We start from the raw sequence: 15,756 nt of genomic DNA, 5'->3' as shown, positions 1-15,756 counted from the left end.
TACTCCACTCTAAGCCACTCTACACCACTGTACTCCAGTCTACATAAATCCCTCTATGCCACTCCGCATTACTTTACTCCTATCTGTGCCACCCTACTATGTTCCATCCCACTCCGCTCTACTCCTCTCTATGCCCTTCCACTTTACGACACTCCACTACTTCTGTGACTCTCCATAACATTCTATGCCACTCTACACCACTCAAAGCCACTCCACGACACTCCATGCCACTCTACAGCACTCCATGCCATGCCACTCTATGAAACCCTATGCCTGACAATTTTATGACTCTACACCTCGCCACTCTAAGACTCTCTATATCATGCCACTCTACAACACTCCACTTCACACCACACCACTCTTCTTTATGTCAGCAACTTTTAGCCTTTGCTTTGATTTGACCACCCAGAACCGCAAGCTTGAAAAATTAGCCCGAGACATACGGTTGTATGACAAAAAAAAGACCTATCCGTATCTACAAGAAGATTATTTCCGCCAAGATACCCAGGGACGTTTCACGAACCGTGGACGTGGATCTGCCAGGGGAAGACGTTACTATTCAACCTTCTCCGATTCATCCTACAGCTCAGAAGGCGACCAGGAACAACCCGGACCCAATTATCAATACACCTATCCGGACTACGGACAATACCCTCAACAACAGCAATACAACCCTTTTTTGGGCCAGCGCCAGGCAACATGGCGCCCTTCGCGAGGGAGAGGCAACAACTGGCGCCGTGGCCAACAAAGGGGTCCCCAACCACACACCAGCGGTTGGGATGGTGGACGAGGCCAAGCACCGAAACAGGTCAACTTTCAACAGGAACAACACGGAGAACGTACGACCCGCAACAAGACCTACAGATGGTAACACCAACTACTGGACATTTTGAACTTAAGCTACTGGGGGGCGCACCGCCCAATATCATCAGCCCCGTGGTGAATATATCGAAATATCGATTGAATCAGGATGAGATCACCATATTGGGAAAAGGACTATCATACGTCCCCACCAACCACCCTGATCTCTTTACCATTAGGACTGAACTGTATCAATTTTTCCGGAAAATCAGGCTGAAATATTTTTTTCGTAACTCAGCACCAAGAACCGACAGATCAATTACTGGTTTGAAACCCCCTTCCACATTTGTTCCATACTCAGGGAGTATGTCGCATAAGATTCTAGCATACGAATCAGTAGTATGGAGGGATGTGCAGAAAGTTCTGAGCACCAAACCCTATGTAAAATACAATACGAGCAAGAATGAAAAGATGGCTCTACAGGCATTGGCCCGCAATGACCAAGTTGTGATCAAACCTGCGGACAAGGGCGGCGCCATTGTTGTACAAGATCTAAACTCGTATGAATCCGAGATTCTTCGCCAACTGAACGATGAAACAAGTTACCAACAGCTTCGCTCTGACCCATCTAAAGCCCTGGCAATTGAAATCCAAGAAATAACGCAAGCAGGGCTTGATCAAGGGTTCCTATCGCCAACTGAATTCCAATACCTAAATCAACAACATCCCCGACTAGCTACAATTTACACAATACCGAAGATTCACAAAGACATGGAAAACCCCCCAGGCCGACCGATAGTGTCCGGGTGTGGCTCGATCCTGGAGCCCCTGGGCAAATATATCGACTTTTTCTTAAAACCTTTGGCCGAAGCAACACCTACCTACCTGCGAGATACGATGCACACAATCAACATCATAGAGGATGTGACTTATGATCGGCAACATCAGCGGCTGGCCACGTGTGATGTAGTCTCATTGTATACATCCATTCCTCAACAGGAAGCACTCGAAGTGATCACACGGTGTCTACAACAACGACCAGCACCGACACAGGTACCCACGGAATTCATAGTGGCTTTGTTAAGAATTGCCATGACGAAAAATGTCTTCGTTTTCAGGAATAAATTTTACATCCAGACATCGGGAGTGGCGATGGGAGCTCCCTTTGCACCAGACGTAGCCATTCTATACATGGCGGCTTTCGAGGCGGATACCATCATGAATCACGTCAATCCATTCAGAGACCACCTCAGTCTCTGGGTGAGATATATCGACGACATCCTCATCATCTGGGAGGGAAGTCTGGAAGAATTAAATGTCTTCTTCGAGTGGTTGAATCAGCAATCCGAGTTCTTGAAATTCACCATCGAATCTGATTCACACATGGTCAATTTCCTTGATCTAAGTATATATGAGGAATCTGGCAGATTATCCACTAAACTGTATCGCAAACCGGCGGAGAGGAATTCGCTCTTACATTATCAAAGTCATCACCCCCGAGCCCTCCGGGACAATTTGCCGTTTGGGCAGTTTCTGCGCATCCGCAGAAACTGCGCCAACAAGGAGGACTATTTCAAGGAATCGGAGGAACTCTCCAACCGCCTCACACAAAGGGGCTACCCCAGACGCCTAATCAAACGGTCACGTAAACGAGCTTGGTTTTACCCGCGAGACGAATTGCTGTCTCCAAAGAGAAATCTGGATCAATCGGACAACAGGATCGTATGTGTTACTACGTTCAACACGAAAAGTAACAATATAAGGAAAATAATCAATCAATACTGGGATTTGATATCTGATGACATTGAACAACCAGCCAGACCCTTACACGCTTTTAAAAAAGCAAAAAGTATTAAGGATCAGGTGGTACGCTCCTTTCTAAGCACCCCAGAGGACCCCACAATTACGACTCTATGGAATCTACCGCCTGTAGTAGGACATTTCAGATGTGGTAGCTGTAAGGCATGCGATTCAACCATCCAAACCAAAGAATTTTCATTCCACAACAAACGAATCCATCTCAAAACACATACAAACTGTAACTCAACCAATGTTGTGTATGCCATTGTCTGTCCTTGCCAATCCATCTATATAGGACAAACTCAACAGAAAATCAAAATGCGAATGCTGCAGCACATGAGCAGAATCAGGTGTCAGGTACAGGGGGCCCCCCTAGTAGAACACTTTACCACAGCATCTCACCTACCAGACAGCTTCAAGTGGGTAGTGATTGAAAAAGTAGCTCTAGGCCCACGTGGAGGCAACATCTCTAACATTCTCAACATCCAAGAGTTGAAATGGATGTTTTTCTTCAACTCCATAGAAATGGGATTGAATGAACATGATAGCTCTTTCTCTCAACTGGCTACGTTACTCTAAGGGGCATAAATCATATAGAGGTTTCCTATACCCTCGAGAACCAGTTAAGTCCTCATCCTATGTATAGGCCTACAGCTATATGCCTATACAGTATACATACTTTTATGCAGGCTATGTCCCAGATATGACTGTGTAGGGTATGGACATGTCCACTGTCTGAACCTTGTTGTTGTCTAAGGCCTATACCCTCATGTGAGAGGTACGCCCACTCACTTCAATTCCAATGTATGTATAACCATATACCATTATTAATGTTTACTTATTCTGCAGTATGAATTTAATGTGCAGGCATATGATGAATCTTAGGCCTATACCCTCATGTGAGAGGTACGCCTTTCCCGGTTTTTTCAAAATGACTGCAAAAATTCTGTGTAACAATGTTTCTGGCCACCTGATACATTAATGTCGAGAATTATGTATTCCTCTACTCAGATTTTGCCAACTCAGTCATTAGACTCTATAGGCCTTAGGAGTACTCTTCAACAGTACCAATTTTGGGGTTAACCATAAACCACATATGTAAATATGTTTAAATTGGATGATCGGGCCACCATATGTCCCCTATGTCCCAACACAATATCAGTATGCCTTATGAGTACTTTCCAACAGTAGTAAGTGCTATGGTTTTCCACGAACCACTTACGTGAATATGCCTGAATTGTACGATCTAGTCACCATGTAATCCTTCTGCCCCATCTCAACATTAATCCAAAGTATTTACAACTGAATTTTCATCGTTAGACATAGACGATCTGCTTTTTGCATGCGTCTCAGTAACTATAGCAACGCTGAAACGCTTGGTCAGATAGTCCTTCTTTTAGTTCTAGCCGAATTAGCCGCCCACCATGTGACCGCGTCTCTATGGTTACCTATCCAACCAGGAAGACGGGATCGCCATTGCGAAGTCGACCGTCTGTGTTACCTGATTAACTCGGCACCCGGTGAGTCTTATGCTTCTGCCATTCTTGTAGGTCTGCGGATGGACAGCTTACCGCTGCCACACAATTGTACTCTAAACGAATAAAAAACCATAACAATCTCGTCAATACCCGCCACGATCTATATTTACCGACCCAGTCCCGGCAGTTAGCAGATACTTACGTGCCCTTCTATTTTTTGTCATTGCAGTAACTGACAGAAACTGCAGTACGCCTCTCTATTAACCATATTACCCTCGAGGTAGGCGTCTTGAATGCGCAATTCTGGTGAGTTTCCTTACAATCGACTTTACCAGAGTTACATTCACAACCTAATGAGAATTACCAGGTTACAAACTATGTCGTATTTTAGCGATTATTTCGTGCCTTTTTTCAGAAACACCACAAAGATCTTCCTTAACAAGATACCGTATCCACTGATGATACAGATAAAGGTTTTTGTCTGCATTTGTCCTGTCTACTTATACCAACATGTTGCCAGTCTCTGCATGTCGCTCCCAGTTTTTAAGCACACTGATTTGAATTTAAACATCGAACTCAGCATGATTAAATATAGAGTTGATTTGTTGCCACACATGGGCCCCCAGTAACAATAATTTGAATTTGAATCTAAACATCTGACTCAACCTGATTTAATATAGAGTTGATTCATTGCCACATTGGGGCCCACAGTAAAAATAAGTTAGTATGATGTTGGTTGATTCCAACCATATTCCCAGGCTCCCCTGTATCCCGCCAATGCCAACAAATGTGTTGCTATTTTAACTAGATGATGTTATTACACACATCCTTGTCAGCCAACTAATTAAATGTATATGTTAAATAGGTTACCTGCCCCACCCCTCGTCCTGATGAAGACCCCACGGCAAGGATAATAAGAATTTCCTGCAACTCTCTGGGGGTCGAAACGTCGACAACGTTTTTGTTTTGTATGACAACTCCATGCCCTAACTTTTCATTTATTGGAACTTATGGAGTATGTTCTGTGTAAATACAGTATTTTTGAACTTCCAAGTCCTCTTTGTACAGAATATGTAACTATTCAATGTGTCACTTTTAATTGATTGATTATTCTGTCACGATTCTCACTCCCCATCACTGCTTCCTCACTTGCTATCACTCACTCCCCCTCCCTTTACCGGGGCACTGTTTAATACAATTATTGACTGTTTATGAGATGATATATATCATGTTTTCCTCATTGTGATTAAAACAATGTGGACAGATTCAGTCTCTTTGTAATTTAATGAATTGATATTCATTTATAAATTGTTCTAATGCACTGGAACCCCTTCCTCTTATTGCTTTGCTGAACAGCAGCCACACTGATGTACAACATTGCTAAAACACATTGCTAAAGCCAACAGCTCTTGCATAGGTGAAAGCTATTGGCTTTGCCAATGCTTGTGATATATATACTAGAACTCTTCCTTTCAACTCTAAATAAATCATAAATACTTGCATATAAATCTTAGCAAGCTGTGGAAGAGCAATTGAAAGTTAATGCATGTAAAATTAAGTAAATCTTCAAGTGTCAACCTGAATTTCTTTGAACAGTCAAGCATTCTGCATAAAGGCAGAAGGAGCACTGACTGAACTGCTTAAAATCCAGTGGTCTGTCTTTCGAAGTCTTTGCTATCAGGCTAACAGCATGGCTTTATTAGCATCTGCACAGATACAGCTTGTGGCCATTGATATTGGCAAAGACAAAGTCACAGGCCATGATATTTCTGCCACGAGGCACTATGTTTAGCTCTTTTAAAAAGTACCCACTTTTTTTAGTCCCATGTTGCAAATGTTGCAATATGGGATTGGGTAGTGGAAAACTAGATTTATTCCTGGGGTACATGTACAGATGGGAAGTAGAAGAACTCTCTCCTACTACATCAGATAGCCTTTTTTGCGGGCCGCACCAGTAAATTCTATTTTGGCCGAACTTGTGACCTTTGTCATTTCACTGCTTTAGTTATATAGGCTGAACAAAACTGAAACAAGGACAGCCGGCCTGTATTCAAGCAAAGCCATAAAGTTCTGGTATCTGACAAATGAGAGGCAGAGAAAGAAATCACACGTCTTTATTCCATAAGTATTTTAAGCTATTAAAGGCAAACTCACCTGCATTTATTTTGTTTTCAAAAGCAAACACAAATCAGGGAGACCATTTTGATTGTGGCCTGTTGAAGCTAGGGTTGCAAGGGTACTGGCAGGGGTTGCAAAGAGCAAGCCAAGGGTAGCAATTGCTACTCCTGGCGACCCCTATTAACATCCATGATCCCAGTTAGTCCTGTTATTACTATTATTTCCCTAACTTTTACCTCTGCCCACTATTAGAATAATTGTCATTTTGTATTTGTTTTAATAGTCTCCTTTTTTTCAACTCCTCTATTGAATGTTTGTTAAATTTTTGTTATCCCTGCATTATCCTTTTTTCTATTTGTCGTGTTTTTGTAGCTGACTTCCTCCTGGCTGTACTAGTCTGTATTTTTCTTCTGTTTTATTAGTAAATGTTCCATTTCCCCTATATATGTATATATTGTGAGGTACTGTAAGACTAAGAGAACACACTTCTGGTACTTACTGTGAAGATTCCAGGCCCAAGTAAGATAGTGTTATTCATTACGGATGTTTGTTGAGGAGGATTTCTTTTTCTTGCTCATGCTCAAATAGTTAAAATGTTATGGTATGTTATGTTAGCAGGACTTGTATAGCGTGCAGCTGCCCCAGCAAAGGGGTGTCCCAGTGCAGTCAAAGTCATGGTTGACCCCCCCAATGTTGTGCTATAAATTATTGATTTATAAAGTATGCTAGCAGTTTCCATGACAGTGCAGCATTGCAGGAAAGTATGAGGCCCCATTGCATTTTTTCAACAAACACCATGTATCCTTCCTTGACCATTGTTCCACCCCTTTATTGCAATTCAGTGACTCAGAGTCATCATAGCGCACCCCTTCCATTCTGAAAGGTTTTTGGCTGGCTTGACAACTTGGCTTTTCTAACATTGTCAACCAACAAAATAACCAAAGTGATATTTTTGATAGAAGATACTGCTAAACAAAACTGTAGTGCTGTATTGCAGTTGTATCTTGTTAAAGAAAAATAGGGGGAGGCGCATCTGGCATCTAACAACGTGTAATGTTTTTTACAACTGCACTGGCCAGTACCAGTTTTGCAGGTGCTGAAGCAGTTGGAGGGGGAGACACAATGGTGGGAGAGACGTGCAGTGGTAAGTCACATTTCTTGTTCATTGTTAATTACTACTATACTCACTTTAAGGGTGTCATGATTTGGGAACCCGCTGCTTTAGCAGCTACAGCGCTGGTAGAGTTTTATGGCCTCTTCTATCTGCAACTCAACAGCTCATATTAATCGCTAAAAATTATGGGTTGTTGAAAAAGGGTCAGAAGGGTGGAAGGTTAAGGGAATGCGTGGGAGGGTAAATGTGGAAGAATGTGTGAAAGGATGATTAAAAGAGTGGATACTGAATGAATGGATATATGAATGGATAGAATGGAAAGGTTGGTAAAATACTGGATGAGAGAAAGTAAAACTTAAATGGTGGGTATCAAAGGGTGAATAAATAGAACAATGTAAGGTTGAATGGATAATTGCTTGGATGACGAAACATAGGAGCTCCTCTGTAGAAGGGCATGTGCACCTACCTTGTTTGCTTGGTCCTCCAAGCTAAGGAGCAAGGTAGGGATATTTTAATTTTTTGTCATACTTCCTTGTTTCACTGTATTTTTTAAGTGAAGCAGATATGTATCCCACCCATCATCATTCATCACCCTCCTCCCTGCTTATGGGATTTTGCCACCCATGACCTAAGTGCAGCATGGTTCAATTCATCACTGCAGTGTTGGTTGTGCAATGTGTGTCTGCTTCAGTTAATGCAGCATTTACAAAGTTTTCATTGCACTGCAAACCAAAAGCAATGTGTTTGCCTTCCCTCCCAGTGCCCACTCTGTCTCCTACTAGTACTTCATTCCCTTTTTCATTCCTAAATTCTTTCCCAGCGATTAAAAAATGGAAAAATCTATTTCTTTCCGTGTAATACAGTCTTTTTTCCACTGTTTACATACAGTAGACAGGATATCCACACTATACTTGAAGTGTGTGACGTAGTATCTTATTTATTATTCATCTGCCTCTTTGGAGTAAGGGTAGAATTGAAAGGCGTTTGGAAAAGAGCAGGGGGTCATTGGAATTAACCCCTTCCATGCTCATGACGAGCTCAGCTCGTCATGCAGTACACTGCTTGTGTGCTCATGACGAGCTGAGCTCGTCATGAACAATGGGATTAAAAAATGGTCAGCACAGAGGATGAATTGCTGTAGCATTGATAGTGTTAAAGTAAGATAATTGTCCATTACAGATGTCCCTAGCTGCAGACTGCAGAGAGTACCAAAGTACCCAACGCTCTGGCTAGCATGCCTCCATTATTTTAGCACAACTGTACTCCAGAATGCAGAATGCCTTACTCATTAATGAGAGGTAATTCATTTTTATCTTTCCACACAGTGTCTGTTTAGTTTTTTACTAGGAAAGCCTTTAAAAGAACACAATTACTCTTTTGTTTAATCTGGCGTTCTGCTATTCTGCCTTAATTATTTTCAGCCAGACAGTGTTTTTCTATGTGAAGCATGTATTGGCAAAAAAAGGCCCAGTGTCTCTCCTAATCACATCAAATTCAATGTCCCAAGAGGTCCAGCAATAGACTGCTACTGTGTCACTATTTAATTTTAAACAAGTATTTGTACAGAGTATGGATTACAATTTTTCTTTTTTTTTGTCTTGATATGCATACTACTGCTGGTCCACCACCTGCACCAACAAGGGCAGATTTAGCAGCCTGGATCCGGTGGCAGAGGCTGGAGACAATCCAGTTGGAGTACCATTGGCTGGTGGCATTGGTGGCACTGGAGGAGGAGGCTAAAGCATCTATCACTGCCCTTGGCCCCAGGTCCACCAGTCAGCCACAGTCTCTAGCCTCAAGTCAACAACATCACCAGAGCACCCCTGACAACCGTCAGGTACCCGGCGGACCACTACTACTACCCCCTCCCTCTCCGACTACTAATACTAGTGCCACAACCTGCAGCATCTGGCACGGCTTGAGGAAAGGGTGACCCGGATGGAGCAAAAACTTGAAGACCACATGGTCCGCTTAGAGGACGCCCTCTTCTAAAGCACTTTTTTAAGTTTTGGTTTTGGAGGGAGGGTCTTTTGTTGTGGTTAGAGAGGATGGGAAAAGGAGTTGGGACCGTGGTTTGGATTTTGGACATTGTTTGGGGACTGGGTGATTTGTTTGGGGAGAGTGGTGGGCCTGTTGTGAGTGGAAAGAGTGGGTTGTGTAATAGTTAAAAAATAAAAGGGAAATATTTATTTTACTCTATGTGTAAATCTTTATTTTGCTGTTTTACTTTGCACTGCTGCCTTTTAGTGTAGCCTGTTTTTTAAACAATCTGCTTCAAACTTGTATGCCAGTTATAACCTTGCCCTTATACCTTCCCTAACTATATTGGCCACTAGGGGTGGATTGCCATTGCCTTTATTGTCTACAATAATTTAGATAAACAACATCTTCAGTAGAAGGTAGTTATTAACTAAACTAGTTCACTTCATTCCATAGTTCTCTTACCTGAATAGATGAAGAGAGCGCTGTTGCTTCTCTCAGGCTATTTACTGCTGGGTTTCCCAGGGTACCATCTCATGAGACCAGACTCCCACCATGACACAACAAAGAAGACCTGATATGATAACAAAAACTAGCAATAGTAACTTTTTCTGAGCAATGGGGAGCTAATATTTAATTTAAACTTATCTTACAAAATCCTGGAGCAAGGAGAAGTGGGCTCAGAGTAAGGAGTGGACAAGCTTAAGGATTTATACAGCATAACACAAGGCTTGAATGATGATGTTGACAAATGATGTGTGGGAGTGTAAGTGGGGCCGGTGTGGGCTATTGCTCAGGTAATAAAAAATCCTGCGGTAAGTTGGTCTCACTTTCAATACATCTGCCCCATAAATTTGTGTGATCCATTTATGGTATAAAATCATTTCACACCTCAATAAATAAAATCACACATCCGAGGAGGGGATGGAGTTTAAGGGTTTGATGAATGGATGGGGTATTTGGAAAAAGGTGTGACAAGGACAAACACCATACAATGACAATATTAATCAGGGCGGTGAGCAGCATATCATCATCAATCTGTTGTGGAAGGAAATGAATGAATGAGTATGACACCATTCTGTTAAATACACTGCAAACAGTCTTTTAGCCCCAGAGACCCAAGTTATTATATTATATGTCTAATTGTTCTGTCATTATGCAGACTTTAAGTGAACCCACATAGTACTAAAATGAGTGTTAAAAGAAAACTTTTACTGTATTTCCAAACTGAGCAGTGCATCTGCATTATTCTCAGATTGCCCATCAATGTTGGGTGCCTGTCCGAAGTGGTAAGGTAAGAAGGATTGTTGAAGGTTTTGCCTTTTGTGCAGGAGAAGAAGAAGCCCCATATATTGTAAAAGAGAAAAAATATTGCAGATTCAAGGAGAAGGAAAGAAGGGAAGCTTCATAAGGAGGGAACCAAGAACTCAGATGCATGTCAAGAGCATAGTCTGCTGCAATCATGCATTTTATGACTCATGTGCAATTAATTAACTTAGAAGTGAGAGCAATTTACAGCCAATCACTGACAAGTGGCTGCATGTACTCAGCTGATCAATCTTAGAACTGTAGTCATATTCATAACATTTAGCCAAGTGTGTTCTTAATGTGATGCTGTGATGCCACATGACTGTCTCCAGTGACTTACAACAGCCCCACCCGATCACAACCACATAATAGTAGTTTCACATTTGAGCAAGCACACACACTCAGCAGCATCGCAATTCCTACATTAGCTCACCTCTCCCCAGTCCACAGACCTGAGTAGACTTCTTAGAGTCATCATCATGTTTGTTTCCCTGAAGTCAATAACTTCTTTCTTCTGGCTGTTGCTGAGGTTGTCCCTCCCTGATTCCTTTCATCATCCTCCTGACTCCAAGTAATGAATCAGTCCAACTCCCTCCTGCCCCAAATGAGAGAGATTGACCTGTAGTGCACTGCTCTTAAACAAGACGAGAAACATTGAGTAACTGTTTTTGTAGATTTGTGTTTTTGTAACTAAACTGACTGGTCTCTGAAGATTGAGAACCAGAAAAAGGAAGTGGGCCCGGCAAGCAAATCTCACTAAGTGTCAAAGGGGAAGGGACAATCACCTTCAGGAATAAGTACCGTCCATCAGTCTGTGGTAAATAAAATATTACCCTGGCAGAATTTCTAGGCATTAACAAAGTATCATGCATCAAATGAGAGACAGGATCCGTGGTGTCCAAGTTAAAATGGGCTTTATTCCAATAACTCGAGTCAAAGGGAGAATATGTTCCATCACCACTGAGGTTCAGGAAGAGTCTTCTATCATTTAATAACAATGAACAGAATATATACATTTTACTCCTTGTACATAGGGAGGAGCGCTCCAGGCAGAGCAAGAAAGAAAGAGATAAGAGCATGTGGGCGTACACTTGATGAGTCATAGGTAGATGATAGGTAATGTCATAGGTGGGTGGGTACTTAGAGGAGGAGTTTGCATGACCAGCTGGAACTCTGCCCTAATTGTGCAACTTGAGCATGGCGTGCAATTGACGTGTAACTGGGAGGAGAGCTGACTTTCCGCCTAGCAGAGACATCTCTTGTGTCAGGGCGAAAAGCACATCTTGTACAATCTGATATGATAGGGGATGTAATGTCTGAAGCAAAAGGTTGTTCACCACTAAGAATCAGAAAAGCATATATTTCTCCGTTCATTGCATGGGGGCTGAGACAGAGAGCTAGGCCTTATCTGTCGCGGACGGGTTCTGTTTACATTTCCTCACCGGGCAGGGATGCCACTCTGTACAGCAAAACAGATAACTGTTATTCATAACACTGTCTTGGCAGGCTTCTTGCTGACGTGACTGCAGTTTTCAATGTGCCAGGAGTCATGAAGACAATGTTTCAGAAAGTGGTTTCAGGCTCCAACCACAAAAAAAGGGCTCAGTACGATATTTATTTAAAAGTGCACAATGCAAAATGCAAAATACATGGGCCTTCATTTTAGCTTAACGTTTGGGAGACTTTGATGACTTGACTTGCAGGACATGTTTGCAGAGGCCTAGTGATTCAGGCCACTACGAGAAATATGCATGGGTGACATGCACATGAATGTAACATAGGGTGTATGTAGTGGACATTTTTTGGTCAGGCAAAATATCATTTTCCTCATTCCCTCCTTGTCACCTACATAACCCTTCAGGATACATCTATATTCATGAGACCGTATAGCTGATCATACAGAATCATTTCTTCATCTTTATCCTTTGTACATATGGATGGGGAACGCAAGCAGTGGCACAAAGGCTGCAAATCGCCAGGCCACACTGCAGACAGAGATAGTATCATGTCAAACTGCTCCTGGATCAAGTCGCCAGGGCAGATGCAGTCACATTCACTACTGCTTCAAGGGTTCTTGTTAATTTGCGTATCAGTTTACTATTTTGGACGGGCCAACAAAGAAAAAGAAACCTTTGTTGAAATCCGTATATTGCTCCCACGCTGTTTCTGTCTGCTATATAACAAGTTCCACCCCAGTCTAAGGGCAGATGTACATAAGCTGTCTGACCGCAAATGAAATAGGTATGGCGTAACGTTTTGAAAGAAGAAAGTCCTTCTGAGAGTGAAGTTCCCTGTAAATAGCTCCTTGTAAATATGGTTTATGAAGAGCATGTCATTATTATAACTTGCTGAGTTTCTTGTAAATATGGCTTGTGAATAGCGCCATGTGGTCATGGTTTGTGCAGAGTATGTTGTCATTACGTTAGGCAGGAGAGAGCTGGATCTCTTTCAAGTGCTTGGAGAAAACGTTTTTAAGATGTTATGTTTTAACATGCTGCTTAACAAGGTGTTGAGGGATTTTGGCGTTGTTTGGCGTTTTCGGGGGGGCGTGTTTTTGAGCGGTAATTCGTACCCGTTCCAGTGGAGGGATTCGGCTGTTTTTTGGTGAGGATGTAGGGCATCGCTTGGACTACTGTGATGCCAAATTTGAAAAGGATCTGAGCTGTGGAAGTGGTGGAAAAAGCATGTCTTGTGCGGAGGTGCGATTTGCCATGTTATCCAATAGGCATGTTTTCCTAAAAATCTTTTTTTTTAGAATCTATTTCGGCAGAACTCCCTTTGTTTTCTGATAAGGGGGTAGTTGGCCACATACCAAGCACTCAGTTGCATTGCTGGTCTGGCTGGTCACGTATGCATACTGGATGAATGTATATGTGAGGAAATGAAAAAGAAAACATGTAGCAATAAACTAACACCGATTATAACAATGCACAGAATAAAATAATGATCAAGGTAACAATCCATCTGCTGCGTAATGTCTTGCAGTATTTTTCTCTTTTTATCTCTCATCTTGCTATTCTCATATGTGATCTTATACATGTCAGAAACTGGTCTAACCGATTCACCACCGGGTGGGCTTAAACAATTAAACTACGTCTGACTTACTAGATCTTAGTTTGGACCTATACTCTTGCTGAGGGGTCTTTTCAAGCAAAGGCGGCACAAAGTCTGTTGTGTCATTAAAGTCAATGTTCTTTTCGAATGTTCCACATTGTCCAAAATAGCGCTTAACGTGATGGGCATGGATCCAGCCCTTGCGTCCCTCCACTTTCAGTGCGGTCCTCGTGGTAAGAAGCACCAATTTCGGGGTCTTCCAGCGCGGCTCAAGGGGGCTGGAACGATCAAAATTCCGGATGCACACAAAGTCCCCTGGGACTATGGCGTGTTCCTTGACCTGGGTGTTGTCAGGGAAGGCGGCAGCAACCTGTGAACGACAAGAGAGTAGTGCAGACATCAAGGAAGCCAGGTAATCTGTCAGCATGTTACTGTCAACATCAGTTATCTTTCTGGGCATAGGCGTACCCCACATATTTGGCGGTCTACCGAAAACCACTTCATACGGAGATAGGCCTGTTCTGGAATGTGCTACCATACGCATGTAAAAAAGGGCAACCGGCAAGGCTACCATCCAATCCACGCCTTTCTCTGCACAGACCTTTGCTAATTTTGTCTTGAGGGTCTGATTATGTCTTTCTACAAGGCCAGCTGCTTCTGGGTGTCTGACACAATGGAACTTCCATGTGTAACCTAACAGAAGGGACACTTGTTTCATTAATTCAGAGGAGAATGGCTGGCCATTGTCTGAATAGATCACCCGAGGTAATCCATACCTGGGGAAATACTTGCGCACTAACTGTCTGGCTGTTGTTACAGCAGTATAATCTGGAACTGGATAAGCTTCTGTCCATCTAGATAGTGCACACACTACCACCAAGACATACTTGTAACCTCTACATCTGTCCATTTGGATATAATCCATCTGGAGAACCTCAAAAGGGTGGTCAGGAGGATGAAATCCGCCTTGTTCCACCGGGATGCCTTTACCTGGATTGAACTGACAACAGATCATACATGTTCGTACTTTCTGCTTCGCTGCTGCACGCATGTGCTTGTTAAACCAGATGTTCTGTAAGCTGTCTAACATTGCTTTTTCTCCTAAGTGTGCTGGACTATGGGCTGTGTTAATGATTACTTGTACCATGGAATCTGGGAGAAACCATGTGCCTTTTCCCTTAGTCATCCAACCTTGGTCAGTCTGGACCCCTCCTTGTTCAGTCCATTTCTTTATCTCATCTGCAGTGGCATGTGTCTGTATGTCGAGTACGTCTTGAGTGGGATCCCTGACTGTCATACATGTTGTCAGTAATGGTACCTCTGTCCTTGTCGTGTCTGTTGGTGTCTGGGCTGTCTGAGCTGTAAGTCTAGCTGTTCGGTCTGCCAGGTCATTACCCTGGGAAATGGTGTCTGTAACTTTGGTGTGAGCTTTACACTTCAGGATAGAAATGGCTGTAGGTAAATGTATGGCTTCTAACAGGGCTTGAATAAGCTGGCCATGCTGAATCTTGGCCCCATGGGAGGTCAGGAATCCTCTCTCCCTCCATAGTACCCCGAAATCATGAACAACGCCAAAGGCATATTGCGAATCAGTATAAATGTTTACTTTCAAGTGCTTAGCTCTTATGCAGGCTTGTGTCAAAGCGATGAGCTCTGCTGCTTGTGCTGACAATGTGTCTATTTTCTGTGTCTCTATGACTTCTTTATCAGTGGTCACAGCATAGGCTGCTACTAACTCTCCTGTACTTGTTCTCATGCATGATCCATCTACATAGAGCGTTAAGTCTGGGTCTGAAAGTGCAATATCTGTCAGGTTTTGCCTTGGTTTCATCACTATATTCATTAGTTCCACAAAGTCATGTGATGGTGCATTTGCTGTACTTGAGGGCAAAAGTGTTGCAGGGTTCAGAATATTACAACGTCTGATCTCTATGTGTGGTTGAAATAATGTCAGTTCATATCCTGTCAGTCTTGCTACAGTCAAGTGTTGTGTCTGTGTTCTGTTTAAGAGTACCTCCACTGCATGTGGGACCTGTACTGTCAGAGGGTGACCCAGCACTATGGAGTCACTTTGTCTTATGGCTAGGGCTGTTGCTGCAACTG

General features: G+C 42.7%; 1 long non-coding RNA gene across 1 annotated transcript in view; it reads right to left on the bottom strand.

Moving 5' to 3' along the window:
- The window catches only part of LOC144763181 (uncharacterized), an 85,441-nt gene extending 75,574 nt beyond the window's left edge, over window positions 1-9,867 (bottom strand). Inside the window, exon 1 of the long non-coding RNA XR_013596180.1 lies at window positions 9,757-9,867. This is a non-coding gene — a long non-coding RNA (uncharacterized LOC144763181). The remainder of the gene's footprint in view (window positions 1-9,756) is intronic.
- Window positions 9,868-15,756: the final 5,889 nt, after the last annotated feature.

The sequence above is a fragment of the Lissotriton helveticus genome, chromosome 6 (genome assembly GCF_964261635.1).
Source record: "Lissotriton helveticus chromosome 6, aLisHel1.1, whole genome shotgun sequence".
NCBI lineage: Eukaryota > Metazoa > Chordata > Amphibia > Caudata > Salamandridae > Lissotriton > Lissotriton helveticus.
This window is presented reverse-complemented; position numbering and strand designations above follow the sequence as displayed.